Source organism: Vollenhovia emeryi, unplaced genomic scaffold (assembly GCF_000949405.1).
Source record: "Vollenhovia emeryi isolate VEMERY1.0 unplaced genomic scaffold, V.emery_V1.0 DF939148.1, whole genome shotgun sequence".
NCBI lineage: Eukaryota > Metazoa > Arthropoda > Insecta > Hymenoptera > Formicidae > Vollenhovia > Vollenhovia emeryi.
The window spans coordinates 1,997,432-2,019,637 of record NW_011967218.1 but is presented as its reverse complement, the minus strand read 5'-3'; the positions used below and the strand labels follow the sequence as shown (position 1 = coordinate 2,019,637).

Sequence of the window (22,206 nt, the reverse complement as noted above, 5' to 3'; positions counted from 1 at the left end):
TCTTCGTCCAAAAATCACGCCCGAGGCTCTCGCAACGAGAGCGAAACAGGCCTCCGCGAGCCCCTGATCTACCCTCGCCCTTCCTCACCCTTGGCCTTTTTCTGCCTTGGTAGCCAGCCGGCCGGCCGACGGAAAAGGGGGTACCCGGTCGTCCGGGTGACAGCGGCGAGCAGGAAGGGCTCGTTCGCGTCGCGGAACCCTGGGATACCAGATTCGTTCGCTCGTGCCGAGTGGTCGCGCGACGTGCACGATCCACGCGCGTCGTTCCACGCGTTTGCCGGTGAGAGAACCCGTGCTGTGACGGCCGCGCCGCTGGACCAGCGGCCGCGCGACGAGATGACGATGTCCACGCAGCCGATCGAGCCGACGACGACGACAACGACGACGACGACGACGACGACGACGACGAACGCCCGGCATGGCGTGAGGAGCGACGACGGCGACGGGAAATTGTGTGCGCAGTGAACTCCGCGAGAGCGCCCGCGTAATTCCGACGAGACTGCGTGCGTGTGAATGCGTGCGTGCGTGCATGCGTGCGTGCGTGCGTGCGTGTGCGCTCGTCGCAACCGGGAGCCACGCGTGGTCCGCGTCGCGCGCGTACTCGTCCCGACCGGCTCGTAGCTCGCCGTAGCTCGCGCGCCGAGACCAACCCCCCTTTGGTACACCTAAGTGAGGCGTTCAACGTGGCCGATCCTTGGACATGTAAGTAACACGACGCGGGTCGTCGGCGGTCAAAGGCGCGCCGACCACCAGCGCGAGAGTCATTTCCCCCTTTTCATCCCCCAAACGCGCAGCTGGCCGCGCGCGCGAGCGTGCTCGCCGACGTGCTCTCGCCTTTGTTTGCCCTTCCGCGCGCCCCTTCAGGGCCGAGCACAGAAGCGGCGGGATTACACAGCCGGGGATCGTAAGCGCGCGATCCAATTCAAATCCCATAAAGGGTTCGGGGACGGAACCCCGTGGAAACCGACCCATGCCTTGATGTAATTACCGCGGCTCGGCTGAAGACTCGGGCAAGATCCGCTTATATCATTTACGAGTGTTCTGCACCGCGATCACGCCGGATGTAAAAGTACCTTCGGATCACTGTAATTTGCGGAACGAGTCGAGAGATGAGACAAAAACGCGTGCGGTCTCGATTCGAGCTGCATAATATGTAGATAAACCTTCAGATCTGTCAAATATGTATTCGTGTGTTAACGCGAAACTCGATTCCTCGCGAAAGCCTGTTACGAAGTTAGGCTTGCGTCCAGGTATCGACACGCCGCGCAAAACGTCGGGGACTGCGAAGCCGGAAGCCCGACTTCTCCGGTTCGTTCGCGCGACGCGACTCGCGCCGCGGCCGCACAGCATCCGGCGAGCGATCTTGGCGCGTCCGCGCCCGGTTTTCGCGGTTTTCGAGACACCGGGAGACGGGCAAGTCGGTCAGACCGACGCGTCGCGACGCTCCAGCGCGCCTTGACGCGTTGCGTCGCGTCGTGCACGATCCGAAAGTCCCGTGCACGCGAACTGGGTGAGAAAGGGATCGATTTGTTTGGCGGGCGAGACGTGTGATACTGACAGAACTCGAACACGCGAGTAAACACTCAAACGGGGCTACGTGTGTCGCGGGGGCAAGGGGGAGCGAAAGGGCTTGGGACGCGGGGGCGCAGAGAGGGTCGGGCGAGGGGTAGGGTGTGCGGCGAGATAGGGCGAGCGATAGGGCGGTCTGCTCCGGGGAAAAGAATTCGATGTAATCGCCCTGAGCTTTCCTCGAGAGCTCGAGAGCTCGGCGCAGCCTGAGGCGGGGTGGTCGATTCGGGTTACGAGACGGTTTCCTTCTCCGGATCCTCTCTCGCCGCAGGGGAAGCGTGCGCCCCGTCGCGAAAGATTGAAGGAATCCGGGGAGATTTGTCAGGCATCGCCCACGTAAGAAAAGGCTTCGGTCGCGTAGAAGCCGCTTGTACGAAAGCGAGTCTCCTACGACAGCTTTCGGCAACACGTGCGTTACGATTTGTTATGTACCAGCGGTACTGTGTATTAATCGGCGAGATTTAACGCTGTCCTGGCTCGCGCGAGTCAAGGATCACGCGATATCTGAAGCGGAAATGCATTTGTCGACGCTTCAGTTCAGTGTCAGCGGCACCGCGGGAAATTAAATTTACGGATTTTATTATTATTTTATAGAGTACTCGCGTATCGAACGGTCTCTCGCGAGCTTCTCAGCATTTTCAAAAATTACACTTTTATCGAGAATAACGAACGAGCTTTGCGCAAGTGTCCGTGGAGTCAAAAGGGCTTTCGCGACGCTGAAAATTTCTACGTAACGGTAGTGGCCGCATTACAGTCGCTTATTTTGAAAGATGTACTTAAATCTGTTTCGTTTTATGTAAGAGTCGTTAGAACCTGAAATTGTCGACGTGCAAAATAAAACACTGTTAATGGCAGGAGCCCGATTTTCTATAGTTCGTAAGGCAGTAAATGCTAAAGGAGCGTTTTCCTTATCAAAGAACACAATCCATTATTTTTATATAGAAAAATTCTTGGTCTCGCTACTTGTGCCTGGCACGTATGCGTAAGCGATCGTACACTTGGCAAATTACGAAAACGGTTACTTCACCTTTTACAAAACAATTATTCCTAATTTATTCGAAATACTTGGAATTCGTTGTTCTTTCATCTAGAGTGAGGAATCAAGTAGGAAAGGAAAAATGTGATTGTACAACTCGCGCTTTTCTCGAGCGAACAAAAACATTTCTGGTAAAGTGCTGCGACGAGCGCACAATACATCTTTATCATTTCATATCTCTCTTGTAGTCATGATCAGGACCGGATGGCGTTGGCAGGGAACCAACATTGATCGGTATAAATTCGGATAGAATTTGTTCTCGGATGTATCTCTTTTAACGCAGCCTGTCAATTCTCTGTCAGTTTCTGCTGAGCCACAGGAGAGACGTACGAATTTACCAGGGGGTTTTAGTACGCACGTTTCCTTATCCGTTGGCCACACAAGCGATACTGTTACTTCTCTCCATTCTCGATCCTACTGAAATATTTCGTTTCATCGCGAAAACAAAGACATTAAACGACGCTTCTTCGACTACGTTAAAAATTTGGGTTCCCGATTCGCCCGCGTGGCAATCTTTTCGTTGACTATTTAATCGATAATCTAGAGCTTGGCTGAACACGAGAAACCCTTCGTCGAATAAAGGCAAGAAATTCATAATGCCGGAACCGTAATTGCATCTTGAGATGAGCGTATATCTCGAGAAAGAGAGTATTCATCCGCTCGTTCCACCCGCCGCGCGCACATAAGATATTATTGACTTAAGTAACATACCCATAATAGTCCGCTTTAACCGCGGGCACAACGCGCCGCTTAACGCCCATTATTAAGCGCGTTTATTTTTACTAAATACATAATCCAATTAGACCCGTCCATGCATGATATTACGTCCGCAATTCATTATCGTGAAATTAATAGTATCATATCGTATTCTATTATTAGCATCATCTATTGCATCTATTAATTCGCGTCTATTACCATAAACGGACAGATATAAAATAGGCCAAGCATCAAATAGCGCCGCTATATTAATTACTAACGCGGCAGTCAATTCGGTCCTTCTCGATGCTCTTTGTAACGCCGGGGCAGCCGGCTCTCCCCGGCGCGAGCGGGAGTAAAAATAATCGCGTTATCTCTATGCACGTTCGTGATTAGTTTGAAACGTAATTCACTCGGGACCGTCTTCACGAACTTTGCTCTCAATCGCGATAATAAACGCAACGTGCGCGGCCCGGGTTGCTCGGGGAACGCGCCCAACGTGCGCGTTCAACTCCGGTTTAGATAGAGAGAGCACAGTTTCCATTCATCAAACACGCGAAATCCGACAAATATGTGCGGTCGTTAGTAAGCACTCCTGGAAAGTGCCGTCTAATACGCTTTTCGGTCGGTCCGGCAAACGAGATCGGCGCGCACGTTTCCGATCGATCGAATCCACCTCGACCGAACGATTCGCGCGCTCTCGTCGATCATCGTCGCTTTAAAGGGCTAACTTTGAAATCTTCTAAGCGGCTTTAAGTATCCCCGCCGAGGACCTATCGTCGCCCCCTCGTCGAAAGTCTGCCAATTTCGGCGCTGCATTATAAATTCTCGAAATTTACGCGAAATCCGCAAAGTCGGGGTGGAAAAACATTTTTTATCTCCCCCCCTCCCCATTTTTTTTAACGGCGCGATAAAAGTTTTACGTGCCCGTTCGATCTCGAACAGAATTACGAGCGTTTATGAATAATTTTTCTATACCTTCTGTCTGGCGCACGACTTTATGCACGCGCGCAGCGTGAGCCGACAATTCGTTTCGATTGTTTTTCGTTTTTCTCCGGCTCAACATCTCAGATCAGAAAGAATTTATCGTATCGTGCGCCGCGCATAAGAACGAGGTATTCGCGAGATGTGTCTTTCGGGAACAGGATGTACAAGGAAACGAGCGATTCTGGTAACAGTGACGCGAGATCGATCGTCTGCTTCCGAAATGCTTCGGGCTGCGGCCGTCCAGATCTAACGCGCGCGCGCTCGGTGCTCCGAATGCGCGAGATTGAAATACTTTCGACATAATTTAAGGGCCGACGAAAGGCGATTGCCGTTTATACAAAACGGCAGAGTTCTAAGAGTTAATTAAATGATCGTGTACGATAACAATATCGCTCTGTCCCTTTAATTTGCCGATTTTAAACGCGCACGTAATGTTGAGCAATTTTTAATAATCATTGCCTTTCGCGAGTCCAATTCCGCGTTTGAAAATCATCGTACGAATCGTAAATATCTTTACACGCGAGGCAATTCTAAACTAATTCGCGAATTCTCGCGCTAACGTTGTTTCCCATCTACAAATTCTTTACACCGTGACAGAAAAAGTAATCGAATTTCTGGGTAAAATCCACCGTCGTGGAGATTATAAAATGTCGCTTGACAAATTTACAATTCGAGCCGTCTGTCGATGGCATGCACGAAATGTTAATAAATTCCATTTCTTTCCCTTCTTTCCAGAATTACACTGGCCTGTTACATCAAAATCTGTTTTCACCGACGTATATATTACGAAAGTTTGGAAACTGGCGCAGTCTCATTTATGAAGTGCAGTTCGCGCGTACAACAATTTAGGAGTACGGATTCATAAGCGTTCAGAACGTAAATGCGTTAGATTAAATTTCCCCGTTTGTTTTAGGGATAAATTTGGAAGATCCATTTACGACTTAATTTGACGTATTACGGACACCGTGTTGTCGCAGTATTACGTTAGAACTTCTAAATAAATCCGGCTGCGCTAAAACTAGCGACTTCTCGCGTGTGAATTCGCCCTAATGGGGGAACGGCTCGTCGCTCTCGATATGCGCACAATCGAATAATCTGACGAGCGGAAGTAACGTTACCGGCGTTGCTGCAAGTTCCTGATCTTACGCCAGTCTGATAGTTAACTTCGACCTGGAAGTAACTAGTTAGTCTACAGGGCAGGCGGTTTAACGTTCGTCGATCTTACGCGTAGCGCCATCAGGCAATAGTTGGCTTACACGTCGGCAGTGTCTTATTAACGAAGTTGCATTAACACGCTCGAAGCAGTTTCGTTCGGAAACCTTCGGATTCACGTGATAACATTTCGTTTACTTATGTACGCGGAGAGAATTGTCTCTTAAAATTTGTCCTGAAAATCAGGCAATCTGCTGGAACAGCGCGGCATTTCGAAGAATTTTATGAGAGGTTTTTGAAATTTTACCACACATTTCACCGGTGAAATGTGTACAAACAATAAATAAATTTGGTCGACCTTAACTGGCACGTGTTTAATAAATTCAAAAAATGTAGAGCGACGCTTTGACCATGGGTTTTGGTCCTTTTCAAGCAATTTTCTGAATAAATAATCAATCAATTAATAAAAGTTCGAAGGTAGTGAGTCATAATTATAAAATTTGTCGGCAATTCTCGGGCCTTTGTAGTCCACATACGTTTAACGTCTGCAGAAAAATTCTATGACTATGACTCACTACCTTGGGACTTTTATTAATTGACTTCTTATTACATGTGCTCGATTGTTTATTAAGAAAATTGCTTGAAAAGGACCAAAATCCATGGTCGAAACGTCGCTGTACATTTTTTAAATTTAAAACACGTGCCAGTTAAGGTCGATTTATTTATTGTTTTTCATTACTGGCAACCTAAAGAGATTTCGAAGTGTATACTAAGTCTAATTACTAGTAAAATGTGTGGTAAAATTTCAAGAAACTCTCATAAAGTTCTTCAAAATGCCACGTTGCCCCACGATTACATGGGTTTTTCGGGATAAATTTTAAGAGAAAATTCCCCCCCCCCCCCCCGTGTATATTCATATCTGCTAATAGATTTCACTTAGTTCTTAATTAGTTGTTGTTACGTAATGAGCAATTTAAACGCGTCAAAAATATGTGCAACGATGTGAGAGAAAAACTAACAATAAAGATAGTCATGTACTGCCTATCGTGAAATCAACATCTGTTCCTTCAATTTATCACATTGAATTTTTGATACAATTATCACTTGAAAAGGACCACAAACCACGGTCGAAACGTTGTGGGTTTAAACATAAAAATTGGCCAGACATGGTCAAGTAATCATTGAAGTTTTTTAATTACTACTGGCGACGTTGAAGTTTACCTCTCGTTAATAAAGATGACGTTAAAAATTCAAGTCTACATCATTTTTAAAAGATTATTATCGAGTTATACAATGCGAGGAATATAAAAATGATCAGGAGTAAAACTTTAACATATGTACATATTCATAAAATATTTAAAAAGTAGCGCAATGATTTAAGAAGAGTTCATCAAACGGAAAGATGCGCATTAGATACGTACGATGGGCTTCTTCCCTATTACTGGGTGGTTTCAGAAGTTAATTTATTTTTCTCGCACAGACACTATCGAATGCTTATCGCAATATGATTTTTGCGCGGAACCGATGACACCATTGATACCGCGGTGTATACGACAGTAAATAGGAAACGAAACTTAGATCGATTTGTCCCATTTCGAGCGGTGCCCAATCAAGAAGCAGACTCCACGGCTGAATAGTAGTCGCTCAACTTGCAGAATCGAATGCCCACTCTATATCCATTAACTCACACCGGAGCGCGTCGCAAGTAGCGCGGACTTTGATTCGTCGGAATCCGACGGCGCATTTGTAATGTAAATTAATACGGATCGGGAGAGACGCGAGGCGTACAAAACCGATGACGTTTATCTCGTATTGTTACAGTGCCCTTTTTTTTTCCCCGCCGCTGACCCGCGAAAGATCTCAACGGCGCGGCGCACGGTTTATTCGCGTTTTTTCTAATGGAAAGGTCGAATTTATCCGCTCGTAAAAAAGAGAAAGAAATTTGCGTTCGCGTAGCCACGCAGCGCTTTTAAAATAACGTTCGGTCAACGCCGCGCACGAGAACGTTTATTAAATACGTCGGAATAGATACGATTTGTTCTACGCACTGATAACTCAGGTAAATTTTGTTCTCCAAAGTCCCGCTCTATTTCACCCAAACTTATATTCCCTTCGAAACGATTGTGCACGTAATATTATTAAAACTCTACAATTGTACACGTGTTAGACGCAAAGGTGGAAAGATTAAAATACAAATTGAAAATAAAACGAATTTAACAGAAATACGAGGAAGGAAGGGGGGGAGTGACAGGAAAATTTTTATATCCTTAATGCGCTCCGCGGCGAAGTGTTACGCGTAATTTCCATTTACGTAACGCGCTGCACACGTGCAGGTACTCAACCCTGATTATTCCCGTATACGGCGCGACCTCCGAGGAAAAGATTGAGAATTAATCCCGACGTCACGTTTCGCTGGAACCGAGCGGCGCGTTTCGAGGCGACATAACGTAAATCGCGACAGATTTCTCCGGGCGACGGGTTTACGCTCGGGGCGACGTGGCCGTCGTCGTCGTTTCCGAGCACTGTTTTTCAAATCCGAGGGGGCAGTCGGTTTAACGGCAATCCGACGAGTATAATCCTGCAGGGGGTGAGGCGAGAGGCGCGGGGGGAGGAGGAGAGAAGAGCGAATTTGTCAAATCGATTTCGCGTCGCGGAGCAGTGAGCCACGCGAATCGCGCTATTTCTAAAGGGCAATCCGGCCAATTACGAAAACGCGCTGAGCGACACTATTCGCCGCTTTGATACCGGGCTAATGCAAATTTCGGTTTGTCGAAAGCTGCGAGTAAAGCCGTAATGCAAATCAGTGCAAATTAATGCGGATCGTAGGTGAAACCGACAGGCCGATAAAGTTTTTAACTGCGTCGCCGATGGAGCGGACGATCCAGGTTGCCGCGTCGCTTTGTATCCTCTTTCGCGCGTAACGCCTGACTAAACAGCATGGTAATACCACTTATATTGCACGCGACCCCGGCGCCGTGTACATTCTTGCAAGTAATTACAAGTATTCCGTGTACGCTTCCATTACGACGTCGGTTAAAAAAGAGAGTAGAGCTGCAAGCGCTATAAGTTGTTGCGTGGAAGAGTTCACCAAGCGCGACGTTTAAGCGCCGCTCACTGCACCCTTGACAGCCATTTGCCGCCTTTATACATAGCGCCACGGGAGGATCCGGATTTCGGGGACGCAATATTCGCGCTATGCTAACGAGAAAGCTCCGCCGACCGAAACTTACCGTGTCGGGAAAAGAAAGAGTGAGAACAAGGGTCGCGTTCGATTTTGGTCACAAAGTAGGTGCCGAACGAAAGGTCTCTTCAAGCTGATTACAGATATGTCAGTCTCAGAGTGTGCCTATGGTATCCACTCCAAAGGTTCCAGTGCCGGAAAATGGCGTTGCTCAAACGTTGCAATGTTGAATGTTGAATAAATATCTTTACGTTGAATCTAAGTTAATGTTTGTACATTAATTCTTTATATTGTTGCAACGTTAAAACAATCTTGAACAAATTATTATTTTTGACACTCAAATAGATACTTAAAAAATGTATAATTATGAAATGAATACATGTATATTTTTTTGCAACGGTCAGAAATCTTCTGAGCTGAGATTGGAATAATTCAATTTCTGCACTTCCAACAGTTGTAAAAAATATTCTGCTAAACGCGACCAACGTTAACTAAATAAAATTTAACAATGTTTTCTGAATGTTGAATTGCAACGTTAACAAGACGTTACAATTCAGCGGACATTAGACGTTCTTGCAATATCTCTTCAACGTTGAATCTACATTTCGTAACATTGATGCAATACTGCAATGTTGTAATGTTGATTCAACATTTGTGTGCTGTATGACTGTATGCTATTGGTTAGATTGAAGAAAATAAAAGAGCCCCAGATAACAATTCACTTAATCCACCTAAAACTTACTTAGGTTCATAGAAAATGCGATGTCATTAGCATCGACCATTGGGAAACCTAGTCGACTCCAACTCGGTTTTAGAATTTTTTAAGCCCGATATCTCTGGAACGTTAAATAGGCACACTCTGAGACTGACGTATCTGTCGTAAGCTTGACGAGACCTTTCGTTCGGTACCTACTTTGCGACCAAAATCGAATGCGAGAAAAATGGGGCTGATCTTGTTCTCACTCATTCGATCGATTCTCTCTCGACACTTTATTTACGTCACTTGCGTGCACGGTTAATCCGCACAACCCACTTTTGGATAATCGTCTTATCGTCGTCGACAGTGACAGTATTTTCGAAAAGTGGGACGGATAATTACGCGAATTGAAATGAAGAGTGCAAGGAACGGTCAAATAAAGGTAGTTCTATTTAATTCGTCGAGTCGGAGCGACTCACTTGAATGGGAGGCCGACAGCTTTTTTCCTGAGGTAACATATGGGATTTGTTTAACGGTATTTCGGTCGAATGCACACGTGTAACAGTTAGACTCCTCTATCGGTTTACTGCCAGGAAAAAGTGTAGTAATTTGATTTTTACACATTGTGAACGTATCGCGGACGAACGTCGGCACAATGGAGAAAAAGTTATTTCATTGAACGGCGGTAAATGGCGGTAAATGAGTAAATTGCTCCGTAAATAGATAAACTAGTTCCGCGAATGAACCCCGTGATCGATCGGGCCGAACGTGCGAGTTCCGGCGAAAAACGCGCATAATCTGATTTACGAGCAACAATCTCTGAAGAGTTGACGAGCATCAAAAGGAGCGGGGATTACGCAGAACAGTGGTATTGTTTGCCCTTACTCCGGCCTTTAAAACAGACGAGAAGACAGAGAGCAAGTTTGCCGGTTACCGTTTGATTTCCGCCCGTTACATTTTACGAGGGAAAAATTTACAGAAATTCGCGCCTTCTATTGATTTTACGGACGGCATGCGGGGGTGAAAGGGGGTGGGGGAGGGGGGCCGCATGATCGAATCTCGAAGATTTGCTTTTAAACATTGAAATAGCGCTCGCAGTTAGAGGGTCAAAGCGAGAATGGCGGCAGCGTTTCTTTACGATCGGTGATTCGCAGAGTCGTAAAGCGTAACGATTTGATTAGCTTCCTTTGGGATTTACATTTTACGTGCGGGCGCGGCCAGACGGGCGGCCGGAGGAAGAAGCGAAATACGCCGTATCGCGATCGGGATAATAAATCATCGCGGCTTAAGCCGTTCGTTAGTATCGCGCAATCTTTAATCGCGCGCGCAAAGGAAAATATTTAGCGAATAAATTTAGATTAAAGAGCCCGCAATACTATCGCTAATAGCCGTCACCGCGAAAATCGTTAATCAGCGTTCACGTCTACGTCGTCACTTTGATTAGCCCGCGCCCGGGCGTTTTCAACGTAGCCCGCGCATATTGCGAACGGGATCCCCGGGATTAACATATACAAACTGACGTAATGACGACGGCGAGACGCGGTCGGTCAATTACTCTCGTTTGTCATCCCCCGACATTACGGAAACGGTAACAAAGACACCTCCCACTCCCCATTCGTTTGCACATCATAAATAATCAGCGCGCTCTTCACGGTGCCTCGTACTCGTAGCGGCGTGTCGCACGCGAGGTTTATCGAAATGATTAAACGGATCTTGAAGACCGGACGCCCCTGTATCCTCCTCTTTACGTCAGCCCTCCATTCTTACCCGAGGACTTGCGCGATCGGAACACGTGTTTCGGTCCCGCAAATCCGGGATCCCGGTCGAAGCGAGTCGTACCGGTGGACCCGCGGTGCGGAACCCTCTCGCCTACATCCGCGCGCGGTCCCGTCGAACCTGTCCGCTACACAACGGATTCTCGTAGGCGAATGGCAGTCTATTACGGCGCGCGTAATCGACCGCTCGAATGGGTACGATTGTCATGGCTGACAGCCGACTCGAATCGAATCATCTCGGGCAGATAAGGCGATTGAGACGGTTTTGCGCGTCGTTCGCGCGCGAACGAGCTATCTGTGTTACGCTGCAACTTGGACGCGCTCGGGTCGCAACGGCGTGTTCCGCACTCGCATTCGTCGCGCGATCCGATAACGTCTCGCCTCTCAATTTCCCGGCGAATTAAAACTCAAGGCTCGCCCCGCTGCCACAATTGTTTACGTTATTCTTGTTTTAAGCTAATTTTATTTGAAACTTCTTCGGTCTTCTGAGCTGTTTTCATATTTTACACGCGAAGACAAAACTGAGATATAAATGAAGAAGAGGGAACAGGAAATGTGTTCCAATAAGTTCCCACATAGAACAAAATATCTAATAAATATCCAATGGAAATCTACATATCTATATAATGTCCATAGCTTGTACTATGGATATCTAATAGATATCTAATATATGTACAAAATGTCTGTATCTTCCGCGTAACCAGCGAGGATGTCTAATGGATATGCATATATTATCCACACATCCATATCCACCAAATAGGTACCAAGGATATGCATTAGATATTCAAACTAGTACCACTTGCTGCCGCGACGCGGCAATCGCGCGTTAGTCGTAATTAAAAATCATCCTGCAATCATATCAAAGGCGAGCCGGCGAATCGATCCAACATTCGCATTCGTATCTTCGTCGCGCGATCCGATAACTCGCGATAACGTCTCGCGTCTCAATTTCCCGGCGAATTAAAACTCAAGACTCGTCCCGCTGCTACAATTGTTTACGTTATTCTTGTTTTAAGATAATTTTATTTGAAACTTCTTCGGTCTTCTAACTTGTTTTCACATTTTACACGCGAAGATAAAAACTGAGATATAAATGAAGAAACAGAGAGAAAAGAAAACGTCCCAATAAGTCCCCACACAGAATAAAGTATCTAATAAATATCCACATATCCATATGCTGTCCATAGCTACTGTGAATATCTAACAGATATCTAATGAATATATAAAATGTCTGTATCTTTCGCGTAACCAGCGAGGTTGTGTAATGGATATGCATCTATTATCCACACATCCATATCCACCAAATAGGTACCAAGGATATCCATTAGATATTTACGTATCGTTCACATATGCATTAGATATTCAAGCTAGTACTTGCTGCCGCGACGCGGCGATCGCGCGTTAGACTTTCTCGTAATTAAAAATCATCCTGCAATCATACGAAAGGCGACGAGTCGATCCAACACTATCTCCGCTGACAAAGCAAACAGAATTTGAAACATACATCGTATATCGTATATTATAGTCGTGTATGAACAAATTTCACACATAATTTTACAAGATTACGTACAGCTTTTTGTAAATCATTATATGCGAAAAAATTTTTAAGGGATGAATATTAATGCACATGTAATGGATATCCATGGGACACCTATATAAATATCCACTGGATACACCCCTGTGAAGTTAGCCCCCCATTATTTAAAAATTTAACTTTTTTTACGAGTTCCCTGTAGATTTACAATAGCTCCAGAGTTCTTGATGGGTTTAAGAAATAGTTCTGCCCATTAAAGACGTTAAAATGAATTTTTTTAAATGGGGGGCTAACTTCACGCAGCCCCCCATTTTCGTAAAAACTAATTTTTTTAATGGAGTTCTGGATAGATTTCGCATAGTTCTAGAGTTCTCGATACATTTTAACAACAGTTCTGCACGAGAAAGTAAAAAAAACGAAGTTGAAGAATCAAGAAACAGTACCCCAGAAATAGGCATAACTATAAAAGTATTAATGTAATGGAATTTTGCAATTAGGATTTTCGATAGAACTCTGCGGGGGCTACCGGGAACTCTCAACAGAACTGCCGGAACTGTGCGATTTTAGGTGTCAGTTTCTGATTCGTCCATTTTCTAACAGACGACTGGTTAGAAAATCTATCAGATTTGCTTTTCAGTGTAGTAATGCCACAAATCTGTACACCACAATGCCCTTAGCGGTTTCCCCCTCGGATATCTAATAGATATTTATGTTCCGTGGGGGTCTATATTATCGTTATTTCGAAAAAGACAACTGCAGTATTTTTGTAAAGTTACCGTCGGATAACACAAGGAGCGTCAGCCGATTCATAATTCTTTTGCAAATGCCGATTGCGAAAAACTCAATACAACGTAAATGTATATATACAAGCATATTATTCAAATTTTGCATGAAATGCACGGCAGCGATTTCTACGATAATTTTTTCGTTCATTGTAAACGAGAGCAATTCGTCCGGCCGTTCCTGAGCCATTCGCACGCCGTAGACGAGAACGCGTCGCGCGGTCCTCCGTGCCGTGCTATTATGCAAATGAGATTTATCTAAAAATAGGGGAAAAAACGCATAAGGGGAAGAGAACGCGATCTCAATTTTACTGGCGCGCCGGTGTCCGCGTGAAAACGAGGTCGACGTAATTTTAACAGAGCGCTCTCTCGTGTGTTTTGGGTAAGCGCTCGCGCGCCGCGAGATAAACCGCGTTGCCGCGATGCTAATTAAAAAAACGCCGCGGTTATTACGCGTCATTGTTGCAGACGCGCTGCGCCGCGCGCGCGTTCTGCCACCGCTCGCATTTGCACGAGCGATTCGTTGAGAACAATTGACCGAATCGCGATTGACGTTGAAAGACAATTGGGTTACGGGTGAAATATAAATAAAATATTGGCGAACAGATCCCCATGATGGGGCGATTGACAGAGCCTGGAAACGCGACGAAAAATAATTCATCGTTTTGATAAATAATTGCTCGTCGAAGTTTTCCAGATTTTTACAACGAGAGAGAGAGAGAGAAAGAGAGAAAGGGGGGCGGGGTTGAATGAAACAGGAGGAAGAGAGATTTTGCTGTCACGGAACACTGAATTTTTCTACGGTTGAATTATTTGGAATAATCCATGAGTTTTGTATGCTCTCGCGCTCTTGCGGTTTTACCGCGATAACGAAGTCTTCGTAGAATTTCGTGCGGAATTTGAATCGCCAATTACCATAATGCCGCAGATAGGACGTCAGTCTATCGACGATCAGTCAGTCGAGCAGATTTTAAATATACGTTAGCGATAATGCGCTTCGCTGTTACTTTCGCGGCTCGATATGAAAAAGAAAAAAGAAACGCGATTCCACTCTTTCCTCGGGGTCTCAATTAATGAATAATGACCAACGTGAGTTAGAACTGAGAGAGATAACGCACAAACAATTCTAGCAATCGAATGTGTTCATTGTGAAAATACTTTGACTAAAAGTACTTTTGAGTAAGACGAGGCGGTAAAAGCCGCCTGATGAAAAAGTTGTTCAATCTAAATGAGCGCGCGGGCTAATTTACAAATTACAAAGAGAGATAAGGGATACAAGACGTGTCGCGAAAGTTTACAACATTTTTAAAAGCGCGTCACACTTTCGTGAGCTCGCCTTAAACCGCGCTATTCCAGCGGGGTCTAATGGGCCAATCGTCAACCTATGTTCGTCGAATCAGAAAATACGATTACGCTTTTTGCATAATCCAGATCGCCAGTACATAAATAGCGCTCGTAGCTCACGAGCAGTCCAACTTATCTCCGAGACGCTCCGTTTGAATTAGATTCCGATCTGCTCGCGCGCGCGATCCCCGCCGCCTCCTCCTCGAAGACACCGGGAGCTACTTTAGCGACAACTAATGCCAGTTCGACAGTTGGAGATCGATGAGGATGTAAAAGTATCGTCGGTCCACGTTTCGGAAAAAGAATAATTTCGCCGGGCCGCGCACGTACGGGGAGGACGGTGATAAATCATTGCGTCGGCCGATCTCCTCGGCGAAGAATACGGGAAGCCGCGCGCCGCCATCGACGATCCTCGTCCTGCGAATTTTTCGCGCAAGCGAGCACAGACAGGGCCAGGACCGCGGGTGGCCACCTTTCCCCACCCGTCATTGTAATTAGATATCCGAGCGCGATGAATAACGATACTGAAATATCCATATTTCCCCCTCGTCCTCCACGCCGTTCCTTTCTTCTCGCGCGCTCCACCTCCGCCGCCTCTTCCTCCTTTTTTCCCTCATCCCTCTCTTTTTCCTCCCTTTTCCTTTTTTTTTCTTTTTGCGCGCCACTTCCCTGCCGGTACGGCTCCCGATACGCTCGGTAAACCGAGATACAAAGTCCACTCACGTTTCCCGGGGAAACCGGGAGAGACGCCGAGGAGAGGCGGGACTCCTCGAAAGGAACCCGAGAAAGTATCCCGTATTAAATTACAGACGAGAGGCGTAAATCTTTACGGAGTGAAAACTCCAACTCGCGCCGAAGTTTTAGTTTTTTAACTTCGGCGAGACGGCCTTGTATAATGAACCACCGGGCATCGGCGCAAAGATATATTGTATCCCGAGCGTACCGGGACGCGCCCGGATTTAAAAGACTGAGGGATCTTCCGGTAGAAGGACCGCTTTGCCGACGCATTCCTTGCGCGCAGCTCTCGGTGCGTATAGGTGCTTTTTCTCACCGCCCTTCTAAAGAGGGATAGACGATATGGGCCAGCTGTATCGCTTAATGGGACCGTGATTTTAAAAGGGTGGCACGGAAGTACCTGTGTCGAGGATACCTGATTTCTCCTCGCTTAACGTACTTGGTTGAATTATTCAGAGTTACTATCCACTCTCTTCTACCTTGCGCATACATAAAAGTAGTTCTCTCCCCTGTTTCTTGCAGGAGCGAAAAAAGTAGCATCAACGCGGAATCGAATTATTTATTTTAAAACAATATATTCCGATCAAACAACATCAGGAGTGGTGTTTCGCTGTGGCTTGGTGATTTTTTTTCATCACGCAGACACGCGTTTCTGTCTCAATCAATTTTGCAGAAAGGACTCTGGAGTGAAATGTAGATAATAGAACATTGTTTCGTAGCAGTGTTACTTTTTTCACCCCCCCCCCCCCCCAGTGATATTAATATATTGAATATTTTTGTGTTTCCGAAAAAACAAATTTGTAAAGCAATCTGCTCTTTTCAAAGTGATTCGATTGTATTTCATCCCGTTGTAACTTTGATGGTACGCTTCAATTATATATTTATACGTATTTTGAAAAGTTAAATGGAAAGTTCGAGACGTATATATCGGGCATACAAAGTTACAAGCAAATTTCTTGTTTACTACCCTTTGCTCCTGCAATTCGAAATGGCCGACGTAGGTATCGGGGATCCTTAACGTCTTACATCGCACGCAGACCGTAAAGTTCTCGCAATTTCTCCGTACGAAACGTAAATCATTAACAGCTTGAAATGCGGCTCTTTCAGCGAAATAATACAAACTCGAGTACACGGTTAACAGATACTCGCGCGCACTTTCTCATCGATATTCACGGAAGTGGGTAAATCAAGCCCGGCATCGGAAAATCCGCTTTGAGTCTCCTTAATAAAATCGCAATCCCGGAAACGGGTTTTCTCTCATTAATCTTTTTATCCGATCTTACCCCGCCAAAGCGTTTATTTCCTGTTCATCGCTGAGACGCGCATTCATCGTTACAGGAGCTCTCGGCGCAGTATTAGGATCTCAAAAAGCTCTCTAGTTACAGTGTTCGATTATTAATTTCTTTTTCATCCGTCGAGATTTCCGTTATTTTCTTATATCCCCTTTTTTCGGTATCTCCGTTCCGTCCTTTCCTCCGCGTCTCGCTACACATTTTCTTCCCCCTCCCCCTCCCTCCCCCCGTTTTCCTCTTTTTCCTTTGTTTCTACGTGTCCGATAAAGCGATTTGCCTGCTCATCTTTATTCATCGTGTACCAGCGGGTTAGTATACATTGTATATTACTAGCGCGGCGCTATTAATTCTCGTTTGACACTTCAAGACCGATGGGGTAGACACGTCCTGAGAGTTTTTACGGGATTTCCATGATCGATTACCCCGTAGATTATGCGAGAACATATGTACCCCCTCGTAGTGTTTTGCCTTACGTAACCAAATAAAGAGTCGGAGCCGCGGCGCGACGTTTCCTACGGCAACGATGAAAAGCCGTGATGCATCAATGCGAATCTATCATACAGGCGAGATCCCCTTGTCTCGGCTTATTTAAATGGCATAAAGGCATCGTTCAACTCGGACAGACAGGGTTAATAATTAACTAACGGACATTCCTTCTCTGTTACCGCCACTTATCCGTACGCTGATAGAGAAATGTGTAGTATTTGAAACTATAATTGCATAGTAGACTAATTACAGTCAGGAATATCGTTTTTACAGTAATTATTACTATAATATCAGTAATAGCAACCATATAGACGCAGCGGTGCCAACTATTTAAAAGATTTACTATCGAATAAAGCTTTTAACTATTATTCTGTTAAAATATCCAGGTAATGAATTAGTTAATTATTTTTATATAGTAGATACAATTACAATAATAATAATCACATGGCAAACAAAAGTGAAGTGGTTCGGAATGTCCTCACTAAAGGGACGCGCGGTATCAGACCTTCTTGTAAGAAGAAAACCGCACAGGGTGTTATAAATACGCATAAGTTTATGCATTCGTATAAGATTACTTATCTTTTCTTTGAAAGAGACTTTCTTGCGCTATTATTTATGAGTGCAAAGTGACATAACCAATGAACATAGTGAACGCAATGTATAAAAAGCGGGGAATATAACTTCCATTATAAATACGATTATTACTGTCACACATAGTTATTCGAGATTTTACTTGTGGCTGTTATTGCAAGATTTATAGTACACCTTACCGAATTAAAAGCTCGTTTTGGTTTATGACAACCGTATCATAAGTTGCATGGACCAATATTGGGTCTATGAGAACTGTAATATTGTACATTGTTGGGTCACCATTTTTTTCCGTCAGTGTACTAAAATTCGCACGTCACTTTTTCTTTCGTAATGCCACGTACATGTATTCTCCCGCCTCCACCCCCCCCCTCCGTGAAAGGCTTTTTCCGTTTTTGAAACATGTGCGATGAGGTAAAACGTCTTGTATAATTAGCACTAAAATACATGACGGTTAGAGAGTAATGGTTTTAATAGCTTAGACAGCACCAAGAAACGAAGAAGATAGTAAAGCTCAAAGGCTCAGAGTTGCTTGAGAGTTAAACCGAGCATAGTTGATAATGTTTCTTACGCTAGGTCATGCTTATCATATTAATTAACTACAGCTGATGTCGCAATCTCTTGAACCGGAATCTCTATTAAACTCGTACTCACATAAAATATTTACCTCACGGCGCGCAACGCGATCTCTGTCAGTTTAGAAAGGGAAAAACGATCGCAAGTTTCAAACGAACGTCGAATTCTCGATTGTCGAGACAAGCCCCGACGACAAGCTTGAAACTTTGCGCTCGGATCCTCCGGAACACAGGAACGGCTTAAGTTAAATCTTAATATTTAATAACTCCGTTAAGATCGTGCTCCGCGAGGGTGGCGCGCGCGCGCGCCCGCGCCTATTTATCAACATGTATTTAATCAACGAGCTCGAAAATGCAATTAATTATCGTACACCATGCACTAAAACCGCGCGTAAGATCGCTAATGTACGTCAAATAAATGCGCGAGTCCGTTATTGCCGCTATATTAACCCGCTCGCCGCCCATCCGCGAGGAATTTTGCGCTATTTACGTAACTTCGCGATATCCACGGTATCTACATTTTTCCCCCGCGGGGGCGCGTCGTAACGTTCGCAATCTCCGTATATCCTTGAGGCATTTACGAGGCAGCTGGTACGTAGGCAAATCACCGGATAGCTGGTGCGCGGGCGCGCACCAGTGTACGCGGACAGTTCGAACGCGTTCTCGAGGGTGTTGCCGGGGTGTACACATGTACGAACGTCGGCGGCGGCGAGAAATTATTACAATTACAATTTCGAACGGGGTCACGGGATGGAATTAGAACGTAAAAGCAAAACGAGAAGCGGCCCGGGCCGTATATCAGGTCGCAGTTCACTAATCTGCTAATCCAATTCCGTGGCTCTCAAGCGATAGCTCTCCGAGCACTGGAAATTACCCAATTATGTCTCTTCGGCCTTTGGAGTAACGGCACGCCGTGTTTAGTAGCTATCGGGTAAATAAGAAGCAGTCATCGCGATAGTCGGACTAGTTTCCGCGCCGGGCAGACCTGCCGGATTTCAGCGTCGCGAGTCGACCGGTTGCCGTCTCGAATGCGCGCACGGAAAGACCGGCTGAGGCAAAAGTGACTAAAATTAAAATGCCGCCGTATAAATAGTAGGGGCGTCCACATTGTTTCGCGCTGCAACGTTCACCGATAGCGAATTCGGTTGCTTGCACTAGTGTGCACTGAGTGCACACTGCGGCTCGTTTATAGTCGGTTCTTATATTTAACTTTGTCTTAAATACGTGTTCAAAGAGTATTTAGTCAAAAAATGATCCAAGAGGTATTTAAAATGATAACATCAAATTTGGTTGACCGTGTCTGGTAATTTTTATGTTTAAGAATCGCTACGTTTTGGTCCTTTTCAAGCGATCAGACTATACAAAATAAAAGAATTACAAATTATTACATAAATAAAGTGTATTACCAAGTCCGAGATCCTGACGATTTTTCCTGTTAATTTAAAATGATCTTTAAATACAAGAATTGACTGGAAGCAAGGCTAAGTGTGCACTCAGTGTGCACTAGTGCAACCAACCGAATTCGCTATAAGTTTGCTATAAGTTCGCTATAAGTTTGCTGCGCAAAACGCATATAGTTGTCTCCACTACTTATCATATCAATGTGGGTATGACAAGCACAGATATAGCTGTCCCAAATATTACTATTTATTGGGGTTGTGCCCAACCCTAATTAGACATGTGGTAACCATATCGGTCTCTCCGCGTGGTATATTATTTTACGTGGCCCCCCCGAGTGCTTATTTTGCGATAAGCAAAACAGCAACGAGGATACCTGAGACAATTCTTTTTCTTGTCGCCCTTAAAAATACATCGTTCGCATTAAGCGACGTACGGAGTTGATGATCTTGTACCGAGTCGCGCGCGCATCGTAATTATTTATAATTAGCTGGTAAGAAGGGAAAAAACGGGTCGTTAAATTTAATTAAGTTACGTATTACTCGATGTGAAGTTTGTGTACGCGCGTGTGTACGTTGTCAGTCGCGCACGTCGTTGAGATTCAGCGGCGACAAGAGTGCTTTTCAGGAAGTTTAGGGACGTGTAAGATGTTAACTCGTAATATAAAAAGTACACACCGTGATAAATAATTAAGGCGGCATTCTATAGCCCCGTGCGAGGGGCTTTCGTTGTTCGTTAAAAGAAAATCGTGTAAAAAGTAAGACACTATACGTGTGCGGATACTTGAAATTTTAACTGGGGGGGAGCGTATAAACTTTGGCATGGCGGGAGGGCATAAAAACAGCAACGAAAAATAGACACTTGCTTATTCACAACGTCCTACATTCCCGTACAGTTTATTGAGATAAATTTTTTCCCTTTTTCTTTTGCGACGGCCGTTTCAGTGGATTGTGAATCTTACGTGTACGAGGTGCCGTCCTCTTTTTCTTCAAAGCGCGAAATTTAAGGTATATTGAAGTACATATTCCCGTACACTGGCACTTGGATGGATCCAAGTAAACTTGCTGCAATCAGGTTTTTATTAAAGCGATAATTCTCCATTCGCGAATAATCTCTTAAGATTTTGTGAATTCACAACTTCGTGTTATCGAAGCGACGCGGGACTGGAGATGCTAACATTAATATTATCGCATTATACGATACTACCATTAACTTCCGCAGAAATGTGAACGTAATAGCAAAAGCTAAGGAAGAGAAGACGTTAAATGTTCATAAACTCAACTTATTGAGTTTATAGTGCATACAACTATTTGCATAATAGTCTTTGACAGTGCGTAACTTTAATGAAACAATTTGCCATGATGTCGCACGCAGCAGACGAGTGAAAAACAAAGTGTTAAATGAAATGTGAAATAAACTTCGAAGCGAATCAAGTCGACGAGCGCGCTTTTTACCGACGAGGCGATAGTGACGGACAAATACCGGCTTTAGTTCCTTGCCAGGGCAAAGTTGATCGAATAAAGTTACGCCGCTTACTCGACGGCGAACTCAGTCGGTGGCAATTTGCGCGGTGCAGTTGACAGTCAAGCGACAACGCAAATCTCCCGCTCGGTTCGTGCCCAACTCCGGCGCCGAAAATTTCCGCGTGCCCCCCCGCTGGCACGGGGTTTTTACGGCACGCTGGGGAACCGGGAAACTGTTACGATTAGCAGGCACATCGGATCGCGCGAATTATGTCGGCGGCGGTAACGAATGAGGCGCGAAACAAAATTCAAGCCGCTCCAGCTAATCTGCCGATTTAATGACGTTACTCGCAGATATAGATGGGCGTGCGTGCGAGGGGACGTGTGACAGGTGCATTAAACTGCGGAATTAATTCGTTCAGAAATCGGGCCGTTGATTAAACGTGACCGTGCGCACGTCGCCGTGCTCGGGAGAAGAAAAAAGCGGTGTATATAGAGTTCCATCGGCGAGGTTAACCCCGATTATTCGAGCGACTTGTTTTTTAAACACACGAGATTTTTAATTCCGCTTCGGAACAGCGCGATGCGGATGACGTTCCGGCGAATATATTTATGCGAACGCGTTATACAATTTCGTCATTTTTCCATTCGATCAGCCCGCCCGTTCGAATCCAATTTATTTGCCTGTCAACGTGTTGAGTTTTAAGATGAATGCATTATTCTAACTCGGTATTCTAACTCTATTTGTATAAACAAATATGTATAAATCAATGACGGAAGCTCGACGCCAGGAATAATATTGACAAAAGTAATTGCTGAATCACATTTTCAAACAATTGAAACTTGGAATATTAGTTGTAAATTATTTTTCGTATGAAATACGCAGTATTGAAACATTTCATTTTTTTTTGTTGCC

At 45.1% G+C, this 22,206-nt stretch overlaps 1 protein-coding gene across 1 annotated transcript in view; it reads left to right on the top strand.

Annotated features, from left to right (window-relative positions):
• Window positions 1-385: 385 nt before the first annotated feature.
• The window catches only part of LOC105565953, a 70,989-nt gene continuing 49,168 nt past the window's right edge, over window positions 386-22,206 (top strand). The window contains exon 1 of the mRNA XM_012019573.1: window positions 386-702. The gene's annotated coding sequence lies outside the window, so the exon portion shown is untranslated. The remainder of the gene's footprint in view (window positions 703-22,206) is intronic.